This window comes from Chelonia mydas, chromosome 1, assembly GCF_015237465.2.
Source record: "Chelonia mydas isolate rCheMyd1 chromosome 1, rCheMyd1.pri.v2, whole genome shotgun sequence".
Classification (NCBI taxonomy): domain Eukaryota; kingdom Metazoa; phylum Chordata; order Testudines; family Cheloniidae; genus Chelonia; species Chelonia mydas.
This window is the reverse complement of record NC_057849.1, coordinates 320,045,568-320,067,734: the sequence shown is the minus strand read 5'-3', so window position 1 is coordinate 320,067,734 and position 22,167 is coordinate 320,045,568. Positions and strand designations below refer to the sequence as shown.

General features: G+C 42.0%; 1 protein-coding gene across 2 annotated transcripts in view; it reads right to left on the bottom strand.

Annotated features, from left to right (window-relative positions):
* COG5 (component of oligomeric golgi complex 5) overlaps nucleotides 1–22,167 on the bottom strand; it is a 309,622-nt gene that overhangs the window by 247,991 nt on the left and 39,464 nt on the right. The gene's annotated exons all lie outside the window — the stretch shown is intronic.

Here is a 22,167-nt window from a genome sequence, read left to right as displayed (position 1 = left end):
AAAGTTAAGTATCATGCTAACCAGATTAGTATAGTTGAAGGCTATTTGCTATCCCAAGCTTTGAAGCTAGGTTTTTGGAAGGAATAGCGCCCATACACATTGATTTGATAATGTGTCATAATTTTCAGCAGTTAACTTCAAATGTATTAAGGAAAAGAAAAATCTATTTTACTTTTATTGTAGTAGAATCATCTCTGCATGTGTGTGAATTTCTCCCATTAACATAAGAATAACTCCTAATAATGTATTAATGCAAGTTCCATGCATAAAAGGCAGAATCTCCTCAACATGAGAGATTTTCTCTCTTGTAATATTGTGTATTTTCTTTTACCTAAAACTAACATACACCTGGATGTATTCAGATGTAAAGAGTAATATAAAAATCACTAAAAATCTGGCTTTAAAGAAATCCAAAGCTATTTTCTCTCTAATTCGTATCCTATCATACGTGCGTTGAGAGAGCATAACTTCTTTTAGCAAAGCCCTGATGCAGTCAGCCCAAGAACCAGCATGGAGACAGACATCCATCCTCTTGCTCCTTAGAGATCAACCACTTACAATGGATAGAACTTTATCTAGGGAGGTTCTTTACATGAACTTTTCACATTTGACTGAATAATATTTTAGCAGCTTTGGTATAAAAGCCAGCACACTGCCACTCACTGTACTGGGCTGCACCCACCTAAAGGCCAAGTTTCATCCAAAGTCATTATTTATCTGTCACCTAGAATGACAAGTAAAATTCTAGCTCTTATCCAAAAACAAATGCAATAGCTCAGATTTTATGTACACCTATAGAGCCACAGAAAGTTGTACGAATATTTCAAAATGCCTCTTTTTAATCTTCTGGAAGAAAACTATCATTTTAAAGTCACAATGTTCCTTCTTTTTTCAGAATATTATATCTTTCCACTCCTGCTTCATCTACATGTACACTCAAATATATGAAAGGGAGGGAAGGGGACACTATTAAAATGTTAATATCACAACATAGTTTCTTACACTCAAATAAGTTATTTTTAAATCAAGACGTAATGTGTATTTTAAAATCTTGCAGTCATCTGAATATATAAATAAGCCTGTAATACCCCACGGACATATGGTGGAGTTAAAACAGTTATAAGAAAAGTTTTCACTTTCAAACTTACATAGGGTTATTGACACTTTCAGAGTGCACTCTCTTTTTTTAAAAGCTCAAATACCTTAGAGCTCAATCATAAAGTCAGTGTCAATGAACCGGAAAATGTCTTACCAATAATTTCCCTTTTTCTAGCACCATCTCCCACTATTCTTGACATCTGGGCTGCTCTGGGCATTCGTGCAACTCTTGGAGGCAGATTTGCATTTTGGTGCCACCCACTGGCCATGCCCCCTCCGCTTCCACTTGTGGCCAGATGAGTTATTCCAAAATTGTAAAAACTTGTATAACAATATTAGTAACAAATACTTCAGAGGTAACTGACCAACTAAGTTCAATGGACCACAACAACAACAAAAGTCACAAGGTAAAGATCCCACTCAGCATCTGACCTTTTGGCTCTTGAGCTAGTTGGGTACAATTGTGGAAGATGCATAAAGAAATTATCAGTAAAAAAACTTCCGTTCTACAGCCCAGCATTTTCCACAGTTCTTGAAGTTCTGGGAAGTAGAGAGCAATGAACAGATGTAGGGAAGGTTATAGAGAAGGTGGGAAGAAAAGGAAAACAGTATACCTTCTCATTTATAACACTTGTTCAAAGGGCAAAAACCATTCCCCAATCACGGCCTGCTCTAACTTCCTGCAATAAGACCCGTCTGCAGAGGACAGGAAAATCTACCTTGTAGTGCTTGAGTAGGTGGTCGCCTTACATGTTTCTACTATGGATACATTAGTTCTTTCTGCCCATGAAGTCACCAGGGATCACGTTGAGCATGTCCTGATGCCTTAAGGAACCGGAATCCCCAGTGTCTTGTATGCTTCTTCAATACATAGTCTAATTCACCTAGTAACACCTTGGCATTTCCGGAGGAAGGATACCAACAGGGCACCCGACCTCCGAGTGGACTCTGTACATCTGAATTAAAATTTTCAGGCCCTTCTAACATCTAAATCATGCCACTTCTCCTTGGTGGCCTGGGACAGAAAGAAGGGAGACCCACCTCTGGGGAAACACGGAGGAAAGAGTTCACCTCCAGGATAGACAATTCTAGAGTTCTGAGCACCACCCTGTCCTCATGAAACACACAGAAAAGCTCCTGCATAGGAAGCACTGACAACTCCAAAACTCACCTGGCCATCAGAAAGCAATACACTGATGTGACTGGTTCAAAGAGGTGGTTCATCAGGGCTCTCAGTACAAATGGCAGGTACCACTTTGGAAAGAGAGGCCTGATTGCTGGTTTGGCTAATCAGACTGCTCTAAGGAATCAGGCTACATGGGATGGGGTGGGGGGGGTTACTCTGCCAGAGAACCCATGGATCCTGTGACCATCATGCTACAAAAGGGCAGACACCGGACGTGCAATGGTACTAGGCTGGGGACCTCTGTCCAAGCCTTGTTGGAGAAATTTCAAGATTGTAGAAATCAAGGAATTATGGCTATTTGCTTCGTGTTCCTGGCACCAGCACAGAACTTGGGCCAGACAGAGGACTATGCATTCAAGGTCAATACTCTTCTAAAATGCATTCTGATGACTTTGGAGGACAGACCCAACAACACTAGCACTTCCCTTTCAATAGCAGGCTGTTAAATGCAGCTGGTTCCAATCCAGATGAAGAAGAGGACCTTGTAAGAGGATGTCCTGTCTCTTTGGGAGCGGTACTGGAGGTCCTATTTCAGCTCAATTAGGTCCAAAAACCAGGCTCTCCTTGGCCAATGTGGGGTTACCAATATTATTGTCACCGGTTCATTTTATTTGCTGGACTACCTTCCCTAATGATAGGAAGATTGTAAATGCACAGAGGAGGCCCTGAGGCCATCAGTGTGATAGTGTATCTTGTCCCCTTGGATCCGGGGTCCACCTCCCTGCTGAAGTACTGTGGTCTCTCCACGTTCAAGTGGTTCATGAATAGATTGGTTGAGGGCAAGCTGAACAACTGGACAATTAGCTCAAAAACCTTCCTGATGACGGCAACACTCGGTTGTTCATCTTGATCAGTCAAAGCAAGATCAGTAGGAGCTGCCCTGAGGGACAGATGAGCATGTGCTATCCAGTGCATGATTTCCATCACTTAGATGTGTAGCGCTGGGCTTCTTTTTCCTCTTGGTTGTTCACATATGCAACCATGGTCATATTGTCTGACTGAATCAGAACATGCCTCCCCTCTAGCCTGGGCTGGAACCTTTGTAGCACCATCTTGACTGCTCTTAGTTCTAGATGGTCAGTCCTTTCCGCCAGCTAACAGATGCCTCTTTTTGACCCCCAGTGTGCTTCCCAGCCCTCCAGGCTGGTGACAGTTTTGGCAATTTGGAAGGCAAAGAGGCTGACCACCATTTTAAAGGTGTTGATCACCTGTGCCGGAACCTTCACTTGATCCTTCATGGGTTTCAGAGAGTGGCTCCATATCTTTAAGATGAAACCTTGAAGGAGCCTGATGTGAGACTGTACCCATGGCATGATCCCTATGCATAATACTATGAGGGGTCTAGTGGCTGAAAGCTTAGTGGTTTTAGTTTCAGGCCTCTTGCAGTTCCAAAACAATTTGTGGAAGTCTTGAATCTTTCTGGAACCTCTCTAAAGATGGACATATCCTTGCTATCAAGGTATCTGTGTCCACTCCTAAGCAAATTACTTTGGTGGATGGAACCAAGGAGCTTTCCTGGATATTGATAATAAAACCATGCACCTACAAGAAATTCAACATCAGAGACATAGCTCTGTGTGCTGTTGCTGGGGATGGAGCTCTGATTAAAAGATGTCATCCAGGAGGGGTAAAGGTGGATTCCCTGTAACCTAAGTCTGGCTTTGATTACCACCAACACCACCTTTGTAAAGACCCACTGAGCTGAGACAAGCCAAACTGGAGTGCCCAGTAGTGACAATGCTTTTTGCCACTAGCAAACCTCAGGAATCTGTACTGGCAGGGTCTGATAACTGTGTGGAGATATGTATCCACCAGATCCACTGAAGTTATAAAGACACTGTAGAGATTTCTTTAATTTTCTTCATCCACTTGTTGAGCCTTCCGAGATCTAGAATGGTTGGATTCCCCCTGTACGCTTCTGAATGATGATGAAGATGGAACAGAACACTGATAATTTTTCTTCTGAGGGGACACTCTCTATTACTGCCATATCCAGGAGATGAGATATCTCATTCTGGAATAGATTGCACTTTACAGGGTAATTCAAGATAGGAGACCAGATGAAGAATGGATGGGGTGGAGTCCGTAACTCAAGGGATGATCCCTGACTAACTAACTATCTCCCTGACTCATGGGTCCATGGTCAATGCAATCCATTCCTCCAGGAAATGGGAAATTGTGCCCCCCCTAGCTTCAGCTCCAGGCAGGGTTCAATGGAGTCTTTGTCTTGCAGAGACTTTGGGAGCGGCAGGGTTCGCTTGGGTTTTTCCTCCAGAGCTACAGTTCCACAGCTTTTCTCTGGAGACCCTTATGTCCTTTTGCTAGTATTTCTCTGAGGATGAAGGCCAAAAGGACCACTGAAGGCTGGTCTGTACTCTCTCTCTCAAAGGCATGATGTGGTATTGGAAGGGACTATTTAGATTTTGCAGTCTTGTCCACCACTATGTTGTCTAGCTTCTCTCTGAAAAGCAGGGCTCCTGTAAATTTGGCAGAGCACAGCACTTGCTTGGTGTGGCTATCCACCTTCCACGGACAGATCCATAGGTCCTGACTGGTCACTGAGCTGGAGGCCATGGCTTTGGATGAGAATCTCATTGTATCCAGTGAGATGTTAGCAACAATATGCTGTTGCCAGGGAAACCTTCTTTAACATAGAGCTGAAGTCAAGCAATCTCTACCCACAAGGGCTTTGCGATCTTCCAGCTAGGAGAGAGCTATGACCTCAAAAAGCAAGTAAATGCTAGGAACACCTGAAGGGAGGCTGGGGAGTCCACAAAGTCTTTTTTGAAAGAGGCCTCCATTTTTGTATTCCCTGGGGTCCTTAGGATAGAACGCCCCTTCTGAGGGGATAAATGTATCTTCTGCCAGGGATGCTACAGCAGTGTCAACCTTCAGTATCTCAGTAATCAGATCCTTTTGTTCCTAGAATTTATAAAAGCTAAGATCATTTTTGTTAATGTGCTTGTCTTTCTCTGGCTTATCCCTTCAACCCAGATTACTTCCTCGAAGGAGGAGCACAGGGGAATCACAGCATCAGGGGAGGATTTTGAGGGGAGAAATTTGCTCTGAGGCTTACTCTCGGGGGTCTGTTCAGACTGAATCAGATTAGTAGATACAATCTTGTTGCAAATGACCTTGAAATTCTCAAAAGGAAAAAACCTTTGTGGCTTCTTTCCCCAGTCCTGATCACAAATCAGAGCACAACAATTCACCACCTTCTGTGGAGGAAAAGGAGAAGAGTCAGAGGACTCAGACCTCTTAGATCTATGATGATTTTTTCCCCTCTTTAGCTTTTTTGTATTTTTAGCTTTTTTTGCTAGCTCAGAGAATATATGAGCATCAGTGCAGCCTTGGTAAGGCCTTCCCAAGGGCCTGAAGTCCTCTCATAAAACCTTTTGAGTCCTTGCCTGCTGAGTCCCATTCCCTCAAGGAGGGTGGAGGGGAAAGGTTTCCAGAGTCCTCCAAAATAAATTGGGAAGGAGGGGGTCTTATGAGACCTGCTTCTTTTCCCAGGGCACTGAGGACCGAGTTTAAGACTTATGGGGAGGGGGATTTGTGACCGTGCAAGTCTCCCCTCTGTTTTCCAAGAGCCTCTTGGGACTTGCCCCCAGAATCATTTGATTGTGGTCCTCCTTGTCTTTAGAGCCTCTCCCAGCTCTGCCCAGAGACTCCTGGTCTATTTTTCCCATGTTGGAGTCTCGGCTGCTCTGGTGCATCAAAGATCCCACAGTCCTGTCTAACTCAGCACCAGGAACCAACAGAGTTAGTGACAGAAGGCAGAGTGCAGGCTGGGCACAACTCGCTGCCTGCTAAGCCTGGCAAGGCAGTCTCACAGCTAGAGCACGATTTGGATTTTATTTGGTGCTTTTAGGCTGCTCTGCCATACCTAAAAAGGTGCATAAGAGCCAGCAAGGAGGTGCTGCAGCAGAGGCTCTGGGTGGGTTCCAACCCACAACCAATAACTGACCTACGAGGTTGGGGGGAAGGGAGGGAGGGAGAACCCAGCTCACCACTGCCCCAAAATTTGTAAAAAAAGCGCCCACACACCCCTTAGGCAGATGAAAGGCGGGAGCACAGAAACTGTTGTCCGCACACTGCTGCGGAGGCAAATCATCTGGCCACAAGCAGGAGCAGATGGCACATGCTAGCATGGTGGTGCCAAAACACTAATCTGCCTCCATATGCTGCAAGAGTGAACAGTGTAGCCCAGACATCAAGAATTGTGGTAGATGCTGGGCTGCAGTACAATACTTTATGGTATAAAGAAAGGGAGCATGGTCCAGTAGTTAGATCAAGGGACAAAGCAGGTCTACATGTAAATGCAGCTGAGCCGCTGTAGCACTTAAGCGAAGATGCTCCTACACTGACAGAAGAGTGTCTCTCAGCATAGTTAATCTCCCTCCCCAAGATACGGTAGCTGTGTCGACGGGATAAGCTCTCCCATCAACATAGTGCTGTCTTCACGGAGGGTTAGGTTGGTATAACTACCTCATTCGGGAGTGTGGACTTTTCACACCCCAAGCAACATACTGATACCGATATAAGTCTGTAATGTAAATCTGGCCTTAGCATCAGAGCCATGTGTGTTCTGTTCCCATTTCTATTGCCAAATTTGCTGTGTGATTTCAAGCAAGTCATTTAAACTTCCTGTGTTTACATTTCCTCATCTGAAAAATGTGAATAATGATACACAATGATGCACTTTGATATCCTCAAAAGAAAGGCACTATACAAAACTGCAAAGTATTATTAAGCATTTTACAGCCCTGTAAGCGTACATGCTTCTTTATAAAACATACCATAACACGTACGCTCCACATTTTACACTCCCCTCACAAAAAGTCATTAGTTCAATTAAAATTCACCATCTTATCCTAAGGCAAGTAGGGTTAAAAAAGAAATAGAGAAAAAGTCTGATTAGTGATAGGAAATATTGAAGTCTCTAGGAGAACTAGCTTAGCCTTTAAGAACCAGCCCATATTAAGACAATGACAGAGAAAATGACCATGTTATAAATATTTGATTTCAAGATGGCTAAAATACTGACTAATGAGCGGTCACTAAATGGTTGAACTCCTTAATTTTATTTACCAAGGTGTCTTCCCACCCTGAATATTTATGTAAACATGCACACGCACACATTTATTATAAACACACAGAGACACAAACACTCTAAAACAAAAGTTCAACATTAATTTAGCAAGAAATTTAAATCTTAAATTATCTAATTTCTTGTAGATTAATATGTTGTTTTTAAGTAAAGTGTAAAAATGGGATCCTGTATGAAGGCATTTTGCATGTGTACACATCATTTTAAGAGTTATTTTTAGCATGTAGAGAGCATATCTGCCATCTGAATACACAGAATCACTCTGCTCTGTCAGACATTACTACAAAAAATTTTATTGAAATTTAGAATATATAAGACACATATTTACCTGGACAGCTGGAATAGCTTTTTTTGCTGTGAAGTAATGTGTGTATCACAACATGATGAAAAATTTTAGACAACGATGTATTTGTCAGACAGCAGAACATTTGCATGGTTGAGTGTTCTCAGGTAAATATTTGTTTTCTGTGAATAAATCTCTCTATTATTTTCCCTTTAAAGACCTTACGGTTCTTTTTTTAAAAAAATCTTCTATTTTTGGGGGGAAAAAATATAATTTTCAACTCACCCTAAATTTAACAACTTACAAGAACACCCTAAATCTTATGGCTTTTTTCACCTTCTTGGGTTAAAAAAAAAAGGAACAAAATTAAAGTTAACAATGGTGATACCGCACTGAGTAAATTTAACAACTTTAAAAAGTTTTAAGTCAATCCAGGGTCCATAAACCCGCCTCCCCTCTCACATTGGTTTAAGTCCATTGAATTCAGTGGAATTATGCCAATGAGAGTGGAGAATCTGTCTCCATGTGTATAATCTACTTCCTTAAATCCTCATTTCACAGAGCTGCAATTTAAGAAACAAAACTGACCATGAAAGTTAACATTTGAAAGAAAAATAGTCATTTAAAATGTCCTTTATTTTTAAATGGATATGAGACATAACTGGAAATTTAGAATAGATCTGGGTCCAAAACCAACAGGTTTTGTATAAAGAAGGTGTGCAGCAAGCGATGGGGAAGACAATCAGGGTGATGTCCACAGTGAGAATCATGCACAGGTTGCCATCATGGGAAACTTATCATACCAACTCTTTTGAGTAAGTTACTCTACCTGTAACCACCCCCAATAGCTTGAGCTCAATTTCTATCCTTGGGACCAGAATTCTAGAGTCCTGAGTTATCTCTTCCAGCTGCAGTTCACTGTATATGCCCCATTACACCTCAACATCATTAGGTAGTACCAATTCAGCTCCTACCACCCACCATAAAAGCTATTGATCCCTCCCACCCTTGGCTTCCAATTCCCCTGCTCAGAATCCACCATCTCTCCCTGTGCCACTCAGACTCCTCCTATCCACAATATCCCCACCCAAAAGCTCCCATCCCCACTGTCAAAAGCAAAAGTAGATGGGAACCTGGGAGGCAGTGACCATGAGATGGTCGAGTTCAGGATCCTGACACAAGGAAGAAAGGAAAGCAGCAGAATACAGACCCTGGACTTCAGAAAAGCAGACTTTGACTCCCTCTGGGAACTGATGGGCAGGATCCCCTGGGAGAATAACATGAGGGGGAAAGGAGTCCAGGAGAGTTGGCTGTATTTTAAAGAATCCCTATTGTGGTTACAGGGACAAACCATCCCGATGTGTAGAAAGAACAGTAAATATGACAGGCAACCAGCTTGGCTTAACAGTGAAATCCTTGCTGATCTTAAACACAAAAAAGAGGCTTACAAGAAGTGGAAGATTGGACAAATGACCAGGGATGAGTATAAAAATATTGCTCGGGCATGTAGGAGTGAAATCAGGAAGGCTAAATCACACCTGGAGTTGCAGCTAGCGAGAGATGTTAAGAGTAATAAGAAGGGTTTCTTCAGGTATGTTGGCAACAAGAAGAAAGCCCAGGAAAGTGTGGGCCCCTTACTGAATGAGGGAGGCAACCTAGTGACAGAGGATGTGGAAAAAGCTAATGTACTCAATGCTTTTTTTGCCTCTGTCTTCACGAACAAGGTCAACTCCCAGACTACTGCACTGGGCAGCACAGCATGGGGAGGAGGTGACCAGCCCTCTGTGAAGAAAGAAGTGGTTCGGGACTATTTAGAAAAGCTGGAAGAGCACAAGTCCATGGGGCCGGATGCGTTGCATCCGAGAGTGCTAAAGGAATTGGCGGATGTGATTGCAGAGCCATTGGCCATTGTCTTTGAAAACTGATGGCGATCAGGGGACGTCCCGGACAACTGGAAAAAGGCTAATGTAGTGCCAATCTTTAAAAAAGGGAAGGAGGAGGATCCTGGGAACTACAGGCCAGTCAGCCTCACCTCAGTCCCTGGAAAAATCATGGAGCAGGTCCTCAAGGAATCAATTCTGAAGCACTTAGACGAGAGGAAAGTGATCAGGAACAGTCAGCATGGATTCACCAAGGGCAAGTCATGCCTGACTAATCTAATTGCCTTCTATGACGAGAGAACTGGGTCTGTGGATGAAGGGAAAGCAGTGGACGTGTTATTCCTTGACTTTAGCAAAGCTTTTGACACGGGTATCCCACAGTATTCTTGCTGGTAAGTTAAAGAAATATGGGCTGGATGAATGGACTATAAGGTGGATAGAAAGCTGGCTAGAGTGTCGGACTTAACAGGTAGTGATCAATGGCTCCATGTACAGTTGGCAGCCGGTATCAAGTGGAGTGCCTAAGGGTCGGTCCTCAGGCCGGTTTTGTTCAATATCTTCATTAATGATCTGGAGGATTGTGTGGATTGCACCCTCAGCAAGTTTGCAGATCACACTAAACTGGGAGGAGTGGTAGATACGCTGGAGGGCCGGGATAGGATACAGAGGGCCCTAGACAAATTGGAGGATTGGGCCAAAAGAAATCTGATGAGATTCAACAAGGACAAGTGCAGAGTCGACATTGGTGAGTCCTCCTCTGGAGTACGGTGTCCAGTTTTGGGCCCCACACTACAAGAAGGATGTGGAGAAATTGGAAAATGTCCAGCGGAGGGCAACAAAAATGATTAGGGGTCTGGAACACATGAGTTATGAGGAGAGGCTGAGGGAACTGAGATTGTTTAGTCTACGGAAGAGAAGAATGAGAGGGGATTTGATAGCTGTTTTTAACTACCTGAAAGGTGGATCCAAAGAGGATGGATCTAGACTATTCTCAGTGATAGCAGACGACAGGACAAGGAGTAATGGTCTCAAGTTGCAGTGGGGGAGATTTAGGTTGGATATTAGGAAAAACTTTTTCACTAGGAGGGTGGTGAAACACTGGAATGCGTTACCTAGGGAGGTGGTGGAATCCCCTTCCTTAGAAGTTTTTAAGGTCAGGCTTGACAAAGCCCTGGCTGGGATGATTTAGTTGGGGATTGGTCCTGCTCTGGGCAGGGGGTTGGACTAGATGACCTCCAGAGGTCCCTTCCAACTCTGATATTCTATGATTCTATGAATCCCTTCCATCAACAGTTCAGCACTTCTGCCTGCAATACCCTGCTCAGCAAATATACATGAGCAAGACTGCACCCAGAGTAGAGATTTTAGGCTGTGCTCACATATTCTGAATGTACAGATGCACAGCACAAGAAATCTGTAAACTTTCGTAATCACTACCCACAGAAGCTTAGTTCCTATTGAATAGGACCCCAAGGATTAAATTCATCTCAGCACAGAGAGCATGCTCAAGGCCCTCCAACCTACTTAGCACTACTTAAGCTCATGTTAAAGGTGTAAGACCTATTTGACCTGTGAACTGGGATGAATTTCACCCAAAGAGTTGACCAGTAAGTCATCCTTTAGTTGTTTAATTATACCAGCAACCACTAAAGTTAAGGTTGCAGAACTGTTGTCCCTACATCTTCCTTAGCTCTGACTTTTCCCAAAATACCCCTTTTGGGCTGAAATTGTTCCACATACCCAGAAGATTATATTAAAAAATATTCCCCCTTAACTTTGACAATATACAAAATACAAACCCATTGTCACATTTTTTAAAATTATGGTATAGTTTAAAAAACACTACCGTTAAAAAAAATTCTAACCAACTTATTTTTAGGCTACAGTAATAACAGTTGAATTTTGAAACCTGAAACTTGATATTGTGTGCTTTCCTAAATTTTAAACCAAATGTTTATTTTTTCTGAAGTTCTGAGTATAACAACATGCATACATGGTATGTACATGAGACTATTATCATTTGAGTCTTGTCCTGTGGGAAAGATGCACTATGCACTTCTCAAAAGAACAGAGACAGTAACAGCAAGCAGGGACTTTTAGGCCTTTGGAAATCCTTCCTACCTTCTATCACCAGTGCTATACCAGAACTGATGTCCTTTATATTGTCGTCTGTTCATCTTGTCAAACTTAAGGCATTCATTATCCACCTGATGATAAACATTCAATTCTTCGGAGGGGTTGAATCCTTAAGTGATATGCTCTCTAGCAAAGCGAGCATGTCTTGCACATAAAAACAAAAATCCCATATATAGCATCTTAACAACAAAATGTTAAGAGATATAAACTGTATTATCAAGTTTCAGGTTAAGAACCTTTTTATCCCCCAAATTAACACTGGGTTAAAATGCCAAGAGTTCACTATCTATCCTAATAGTCACATCAACTGCACATTGTGTGTTTTGCATTTATTTATCCACATCTGCAGGGAGGGGACTTTTCTTGTAGTTTTCCAGTCAAGAGGCTTCTTGGTTTTGTTCCCCCTACCATCGCCCAATGGATACTGTCTGACTAGCCTCAAATATACTTACTGCTTTGTGTCTCAGTATGTTCTTAATTACTACTCCCTAATCCAGTGTATAAAACACTTAGGGTACCTCTTCACTACCCACCGGATAGTGATTGATCTATCGGGGATCGATTTATCGCGTCTCGACTAGACGTGATAAATCGATCCCCGAATCGATGCCTGTACTCCACCTAGGCAGGAGGAGTAAGTGGAGTCAATGGGGGAGCCGCTGCGATTGACTTGCCGCCGTGAGGACGGCCTGGTAAGTCAAACTAAGATACTTCGAATTCAGCTACACGAATAGCGTAGCTGAAGTTGTGTATCTTAGTTCGACCCTCCCCCCAGTGTAGCCCAGACAATTTCAGACAATTTTTTAAAGTTTTTTCTTTACCAGTTATTGTTACAACTAAACATGAAGATTACTATAAATGAAAGATCTGAGGGGGGCAATATTTTTTCCTGTGTCTGTCTATCCATTTTGTATATTGCCAGTTTTCTCAGCTCATAGAGGTCTTTCACACAGCAACAAAAAAAGAAAAAAAGATGTTTTCTCACATCATAAAACTTCAAAATCTCTCAGATGCATATATAGGATCTGAAACTACTTAGCCTTTTTAAAAAAACTGGATTCCAAATGAAGAGTGCAAATGTATGAAATGTGTTATGTTTTCAGTATCCTTATGCTTATTTTTGCATTACCTTTGTCTTAATAACTCTACACTCAGTCACACTAAGAGGAACACTGCTATTAGCAGGCAGAATGTCCTTGTTTCTCTTATCAACTAGATTTAGGAAATATTCATTTGCTGTTCCGTTATCTCACTATAATCTTTAATTTCCTACACTGTCTTGTAATGGTTTAACTTGATACTGCATCTGATAAACACCTCAATGTTATTGCTGGAACAACATCATTGCAGTAAAACATGTTTTTTTGGTTGTGTCAGACTGTTATTCCCACTGACATATTAGGCCAGTTTTGCTTTTAATTGTGCCAGGCTCTCCCACAGCCTGCCGTACATTTTGCATCATAAACTAAGTACTGGTAGCGGTGGGGAAATGCTTAATATCTGATGACAAATCTATTGCTTCACATAATGCTTAATGTATTGCTTCTTCATTACACCATTATATTATTGCGCTGTTATACCATTCTTCTTCTGTCAACCCTGGTTTCAAGATTTTCCAAACATCCAAGGGACATATACAATGGAAAAGAAAAGGGAAGCTTTACCTGTTGGGAAATTATCACCACCACAAATGAGTATGAATACACTATCATCTACAAACCAACTGAAGTAAAGACATCAGAAGCAAGAAATTCAGTAGAATACTAGCCACACAACATGCATGCCATTGCAAAGCAAGAACTGAAAACAAATATACTAGCAAGAGCTTCAACCCTGAACAGGAAAGAAGGCATCACTTCTTCCAACCGCTGCTCATCTGAATCTACTGAATGACAACATCAACAACTAGAAAGGGAAAAATGTAAAAAGACCTGATGAATTTTTTTTCTTAAAGTGCTTCCTTATGCTCTGTGGTCTAACAGAAACAGTTTCCATACACTACATACCAGCCCCATGAAAAATTAAGTGTATGGAAAAATTAATGTAACTGCAATAACCATAAGACACACCCAGATGTGTCATTATGTTTGTTGCTGCTTCAGTCTTTAAACAAATGCTATTCACAAGAATACCATTTTTACTACAGGTAAGTGAACTCATAGAAAGAGGTATATTGTACCTCAACAAATACAAACAGTGTCATCTAAATTATAAATGCATCTCTTTATAATCTGAAATTTGCATGGATAATTGTGTTAAGATGTGATCAAAAGGAGTACCATTCAGTGTTCCATCGTTTGCACCCATCATGTATGAATGAACATTTAGGTTTAATGATGTGTTACCAACTGTACAATTTAGTGCAAAATTAATACAAATTTTGATCCTATGATGTTACACTACTAGAAATTATTTTTCAAACAGAAGTATTCACCTCATCTGTAGTCTTACAAAAGCATGAAGACGAGCACACAGATAAGTCAGAGACTTCTTTAGAAAGATTCATGCAGACTCAGCAGCTTTTGCCAACTCTTGCTTAAAGTAAAACTTGCAATACAGAATTCAGTCAAGGAGTTTAAAAAAAGCGGAAACAGAAGTTGGATAATTTTGGGTTTATTCATTTTCTGAGACTTTGTTATGTTGCAATTTTGGGTTATATGTTTAAAAACATTGACTAAAGGCCAATATCTTTCTATGGTATGAATTAGAACAAATAAAGGTTTTTAAAGCCTTTGTCTGGTATATAGACAACCTGCTATATACAAGCTGTTCTATTTATGTTCCCAAAACATTTGGAAGCTCCTTGTTTTAATAAGGTTAGATGCTGTTCCAAAGTCAGAGAGTCTGCCTTTAACATATAAAGCATGTAACCGGATTGTGTACCTCTGGGCAGTGGAACACTGGAATCTGGCTGGTGGACAGACAAAAACTGACTAACCTACCTCTAATTGTAAAGGTTTTGCTTGTATGTTTGGTTTTGTCTTAAAGTCTTTAAGAAACCTAATACGTTGATTAACGTTTTGAAGCTATAAACCTGATGCCACTGAACCAGATATGAAGAATTACAACCCCTGCTCTGAAGACAACCTGTTTATTTTTTAAAAAACTACTTCAGACATGAGGAACTACAAAAATTTCCTTCCACATGCTCATTAACTCATACTTCATATGGAATCACCTTTATCCATCCTTTAGTTCAGGCACAGAAGACCTTCAAGGGACAACCAAGTCCCTTCCAGTGTCTAACCAAGAAAGTATCTGGTTAGCGTTATTATATTTAGGATTAGTCTTTGGTCCTTTTTTCTCAGCTCTTTAGCTAGATCCTTTGAACCTGCTCCCAGTGAAGTCAATGGGAATTTTGCCACTGAATCTGATGGGAGCAGGATTGAGTTCTGATAACTGCTGACCCTATTACAAGAGTTGGATCAAACAATTTTTTTATTTGAAAAAGTATGACAGTATTTTACACACACACACACACACACACACACAATCTATTTTATACATCAACATGGGTGTATAAAGTCCTTTAAAAAAAAGAGAGAGAGAGAGAGAGACCAGTCTGTCAAAATATTACAGCCTAAAAGCTAGACTGTGCTTTTAGATACTGCCATGTGCAAGGGACAACAAGTAGCTGTGCTGCCCCAGAAGGCAGCAAAGAAAAAAAAAAAAAAGGGATCATAATTATTCCTGCTCCCCCTTGATTCCAGGGGCAAGAAGTCTTCTACTGCTCCTGACCAGTAAGAGGTTACTTCCCCCCCTGCTCTTCACATGCCAGTTCAGCATGCTGGCCAGTGCACTGGGAGCTGAGCAAAAACCCCCTCAGACCTCTGTCTCTCTCTTTACCAGCATAGGAGGAGGGGGCGGAGTATCATGCACTCAGAGTTTAACCACAGCCAGCTGACAGGATGCTGAACACATCTTGCCCTTAGCTGGACTGACCACAGAGTCATAGTAAGCATCATATCTGCCAGTTAGCGTATTCCCAATCATGTTTAAACACAAAACAATTTTCTAGTGTACAAGTTATTCACACATTCTTTGGCTGAAGTGGGTTGGATTCACCAAAAGACTTTTTTCTTCTATGTTGAAGGCATGTTTTCAACCAGATAAAACTGGAGAAGCAGCACCGTGAGTCTGAAAGAGATGCTCACTAGGATGGCTTGGCAATTTCCATTTATGTCCATAATTGATCAGGTTCCTTATAGGTTCTCATAGGTTCACAGTTTAAGGTCTGAAGAGACCATTTGAGCTAGTCTGTCCTCTTGTATATCACAGGACATTAAATTTTACCCAATTATCCCTGTATTGAACCCAGTAACCTGTGTTTGACTAAAAGCAGGGGTGGGCAAACTTTTTGGCCCAAGGGCCACATCTGGGTGGGGAAATTGCATGCAGGGCCATGAATGTAGGGCTGGGGCAGAGGGTTGGGGTGCGGGAGAGAGTGTGGGATGTGGGAGGGGGTGAGGTGTGCAGGAAGGGACTCAGGGCAAGGGGTTGGGGCAGAGGAGGGGTACAGGGCGTACGAGGAGGCTCAGGGAAGGGGGTTGGGGTGAGGGGAGATGCGGAGTGTGGGAGGGGGCTCAGGGCAGGGGTGCAGGGAGGAGTGCAGAAGGGGGCTCAGGGCAGGGTTTTGGGGTGCAGGAGGGGTGCGGCAGGGTGCTCAGGGCAGGGAGTTGGGGTGCGGGGTGCGGTAGGGGTTCAGGGTGCGTGCTCCAGCCCAGCGCCACTTAGCTGGAGCGGCTCTGGGGTGGCAGTGGCACGCACCGGGGCCAGGGCAGGCTCCCTGCCTGCCTGGGCCTTGCACCACTGCCGGAAGCAGCCAGCACCACATCCCTGCGGCCCCTGGAGAAGGAGGGGCAGAGGGCTCCGCGCACTGTCCTTGCCTGTGGGTACCTCCCCCGAAGCTCCCATTGGCCGCGGTTCCCAGTTCCCAGCCAATGGGAGCTCTGGGGGAGATACCCACAGGCGAGGGCAGTGCATGGAGTCCTCTGCCCCCCCCGACCCCTATGGGCTGCAGGGACGTGGTGCCCCTGCCGCCACGGGGGTGGCAATCCTACAGGCTGAATCCAAAGCCCTGATGGGCCAGATCCGGTGTTTGCCCACCCCTGGACTAAAGCATAATTTGCGTTTGTGTAAAGCATGTCTTCCAGAAAGGCATCTGTTCTCAATTTGAAGACATCGGGAGATGGAGAATCCATCACTTCCCTTGTTTCCAATGGTTAATCATCCTTTCTTTAAAAATATTTGATTTATTTTAATTGTAATTTGTCTGGCTTTGGCTTCCAGCCCAATGGTTCTTGTTATGCCTTCCTCCACAAGATCAGAGAGCCTTTTACCACCTGATATTTTCTCCCTGTGAAGGTACTTATGTACTGTAATCAAGTTACCTCTCAATCTTCTTTCTGATAAAGAGCTCGATCAGTTAGCTTAAGTCTCTCACTGTAAGGCATTTTCTCCAGGACTCAACTAATATTTGTGGCTGTTTTATGCACACTTTATGCACTTTATGCACACTTCAATTTTCAACTTCCTTTCTAAAATATTGACACCAGAACCAGCATCACTCTCACCAGTGCCATGTACAGAGGTAAAAATCACCTCCTTACTTTGACTCACTATTCCCACTGATACATACAAAGGTCATATTAGCCCGTTTTTCCTCAGCATGAAACTAATGTTTATGTTCAACTGCTTGTCCACTATGACCCCCAGATCCTTTTCAGAGTCTCTGATTTCCAGGATATAGTCCCCCATTCTGTAGGTATGGCCTGCATTCTTTGTTCATACATGTATAACTTTGCATTTTGTTTGAATGGGCCCAGCTTACCAGGAGACCCTGATCGCTCTATATGACTGCCTGTCCTCATTGTTATTTACCACTCATCAATCTTCGTTTCAGTCACAAAAGTTTAATCAACAGCAATTTTATACTTTCCTCCAGATCACTGATGAAACTGTTGAATGTCAGGCCTTCTACCAATCCCTATAAAACCCCACTAGAAACACTCCCAATCAATGATGATTCTCCACTGACAACTAGTTTTTGAGATCTGTCAGCCAGCCAGTTCTTAATGCAATTAAGATGTGCTTTATTGATATTTTATAATGCTATTTTTAATCAGAATGTTGTGCAATACTAACTCAAACGCCTTACAAAAGTCTAAGTGTATTATAAAAACCTAAAAGCATTTATGCAATTACTTTTACCAGGCAAATTTGTAATCTCAAAAGAATGAAATCAGGTTTGTTTGACAAGACCTATTTTCCACAAAGCCAGGCTGACTGGCAATTATATTTCTATCTTTTAATTGTTTATCAATTGAATCCTGTATCAGCTTTTGTATTATTTTGCCTGGGACTGATGTCAGACTAATTGGCCTATAGCTCTATATCATTCCACTTGTCCTTTTTTAATATTGGCACATTAGAACTCTTCCAGTTTCTGGATTTTCCCCAGTATTTCAAGATTTATTAAAAAATTAATATCAGTGGGCCAAAGAGCTCCTTGTCAACTCTTTTAGGACTCTTGGATTCTCAGTGGATGTTAAACACCCTCCTTTGTTACGAATGGACTGGAAAATACTTCTTCATCCTCATGTAACACATATACATCCTCCTCCTTCTTTCCAAACACAGAACAGAAATAATTATTTAATATTTCTGCCTGCTCTGCGTCATCATCAATTTTATCATCCCCATCTAGTAATGGACCTATATCATTGCTAGGATTTTTTTTTGTTCTAATATTACTTTTTAAAACTCCTCCTTATTGTCATTAACACAGCCAGCCATGGATTTTCCCTATGTCTTTAACTTCCCTTATCAATTTTCTACTGTTCATAACTTCTCATTTATGTCATCTGCTATTTCCTCATGTTTTTGTTTTTTGTTTTTGTTGCCATCACTTAACCACTAAACCAGGATGGGGTATAGCCAAAGTTGTCCTCTTTCTTGATTGTGAAATTGTGGCTTTTTGTGAAATTGTGGCTAATAAACTCTTCTTATAGAAATCTCAATTTTCACTCACATTTTTCTGTCTAATTTTTACCTCCTCTAACAGGCTGGCACCCACCTCTTGCAAGCACGTCTTGGTCGAGTGCACGTGCCCTCAGTCTCTCGGTTTGTGGTGACCCCTGTCAGTGGTTTCTCATGCAGGTTTTCAGTGACTGGCCAAGTCTCACACATAGTCTGTATGTAAAACAGAACAAACCCCTTCTGGGTATGCAGTCTAACTTGTCCTGGCCCTTTGATGGGGCTGTACCCCCAGGGCTTCCTCCATGTCTCCACTGTCTTCCTGCAGCCTTCCCTGTGCTCAGTCCTTACTCAGTCCCAACAGCCAGCCAGGAGCTTTGTCTTGCTTGCCCAGGCCCTGCTGCTCTTTCAGCCCAGCCAGGAACACAGTTCTCTCTCTTCCAGCTCCAGGCAGCAACTGACTGACTCTGGCCCTGAAGCTCCTTTTATGTGAGCCTGCTGGGCCCTGATTGGCTGTTCCCTGTAGCTTCCCTCTTTGGTTGCTTCCCCGGTAGGAGGACTTCTCTTCTGCTCCTCTCTGGGACTGGGTATCATAGGACTCTGAGGCCTCCAGGCCTAGTTCACCCCTTCATATCTCCCAATTTTTTTCCCATAATTTTCCTCAGTTTTATAATTTAGCCCTTTTAAAACACCAAGTATATATAGGTTTCAGAGTAACAGCCGTGTTAGTCTGTATTCGCAAAAAGAAAAGGAGTACTTGTGGCACCTTAGAGACTAACCAATTTATTTGAGCATGAGCTTTCGTGAGCTACAGCTCACTTCATCGGATGCATACTGTGTGCATCCGATGAAGTGAGCTGTAGCTCACGAAAGCTCATGCTCAAATAAATTGGTTAGTCTCTAAGGTGCCACAAGTACTCCTTTTCTTTTTGCAAGTATATATATACACATTATTGATTGGGACTGTCCTTTGTTTGCCCATATTGATCACTGGACCTTAGGCAAACACCAACTTCCAATTCAGTGGTCTCTCTCATCAGGTCCAAAATATGAGTTTCCTCATGTTGGGTGAAATACCTTTTGTGTTAGAAAATCAAATTTCAGTAATGTCAATAATATCAAATTTCTTCTCATCAATTAGAATCTCCAGTTCCGCATACCTGTTACCCAGACACCTAGCACTGGCACACTGGCAAATGAAAATTTTTTTCTCTTCATATTTTTGTCACATCCATTCAATTTGTTCACTACACATACTAAGTTTGTTTATATTGCATTTGCCTCCTTTGTGCCCTCCTGACTGCTCCAGACAGTCTCCAATCAAGAATAGCCCCCTGTTTGTGGAGATGCAAGCTGTCCCATTTGTACAGTCCCCTCTCACTAGAATTTGGCCCAATGTTCCATAAAACCAAAACCTTCAGCTTCATACCAATCATGCAGCCAACAGTTCACCTCTAGTACTTTCTACCTTTTTTCACTTGTGGATTGGAAGACATTGTGGATCTCAAAGAACATCATTTGAATTTTCCTCTTCTTCAGCTCCCTTCCAAGTTCCACAAAATCTTCTATAATTTGCATAATTCCATGTAATGCTGTGTCACTGGTTCCAATGTGCAACATCAGAAGTGGAGACTTGCCAAATGAATTAATAATCTTGTCCAATTTACAGTTATCGGTCATATTTTTGCTCCAGGAAGAGCGCTCACTGCAGCACAGCCTTCAGAGCTGGGTTCCCAACCAGCAGCGATGGAGCTTCCTGCAGCCAGGGGAGATTCCTGGAGATGGGTCTGACCCAGCCCAGGACCGGCAACTGCAGGGGAAAAGGAAGTTCCATCCCTCCCCAGCACAGCCAGGACTAGCAGCTGGAGTCCAGCACACATTAGGCTTCCCCGCCCCCAGATTTCACAGGGAAGATCAAATTTCACAGTCCGTGACTCATTTTTCCATGTCCAGAAATTTGGTAGGGCCCTAATTATAAAACACAACATTGTCCAGGTCAATGTCCACATTTTCATCAATTATTCCAAGTACAATCATCTTAATGCCTGTCCTCCACAACACACACACAGCCACCCACTCCTCTCTTTCAGTTGATAATGGTTTCTGTTTAGTTATTTTGAAAATTAAGAGTTTCTGAGGAATTGTTTCAGACTTTTCCCTACTGATCTTGTTTGTTACAGTTTATTAGCAACTTACAAAATTTAAAAATATTCTTTTAAAAATGATTTTTAAAGGTTTACAATTAACCTCCATTTACAACCTGGGGATAATCCCTTTCCTTTTCTTCTCTTTCCTGTGTCCTCTCTTCCTGCACAGAGCTATAGTCTTAATTCCTTCTATCTCCTTTGTCGCATGTAGGTCTGGTTTACCCCAACTGACCTGGAAAGTTCTGGATTTAAAATTTTGACACTTTAGAGCTTGTACAATGCCTTCAGCTCTTGACAAAAGATAAATCTTCCATTCTTAGACTAAAATTGAGACTCACCTCTTCACCTTATATCCATAAGGATAAAGATTTATAAAATCACTGTGACTATCTAGTTGCAAAATATCTTGTCCATGGACTCAAAAATCATTCACAGAGATCCCTAGTTAGATCCTACAACCACAACTCTGACTCAAAGCCACTTTGAAGATTCTAGTAATTGAAGTACTACTCATCTTATATCTGGTTAAACATGGGCATCCACATCTTGGGGAATATTTATATTAATGGTTCTTTCAAATCCTTATACACTCTCCAGTGTGAATATGGTTGTCCGGCTGCCAAGCATAAAAACACTTAAACTCAAACATTGTTTCAGAAAAATCACGGGATAAAACTATAACAAGAGCCAATTTCATATGCCATCTGGGATACAATAATCTTAGAGACTAGTCATTCATTAGCAGAAACGCAGAAACAGAAACAGGGGTATTATATCATGTTTGTCTATCAGATAAGGATTCTTTAAAAAAACAGCGAGAGGGTAATTTGATAATTATAAGGACAGAAGTTTTACTTCTGAATTTCTTTAGCTATATATTCAATTACATTCACTATGTTCGATCAGTAGTCAAAAGAAACTCATAAAACCTGCTGCGCCCTTGAAATTAAGCTATTTGCATATTACTTTCTCTCATTTAATAGTGTGAATTTCTTCTCTATGTCCTGTATTTCCACCACTTTCTCTGCTCCTCATTTCTACTGCATCATTCCCAACTCCTCTGTTTCAGTCCCCTACAATGCCCCAGTTTTCTCCTTCATTTGCTTTGAAGGCCACACATCACTGGAACCACTGCTGAAGTACATCTAAGCTATTACTACAGTCATTAAAGGGTGTTGTTAGGAAGTGGATATGCTATCATACTTTCCCACAGGGACTGAAGGTCCTGCAGACACAAGCACTACTAGCGTATGATATCACAGGGTAGCACACAACAAAATTTAAATGCAACCTAACATAAGCTGTGACTGCAGTACCAGTGAAGCTCTCCACTACTGGTCTCACCAATCTCA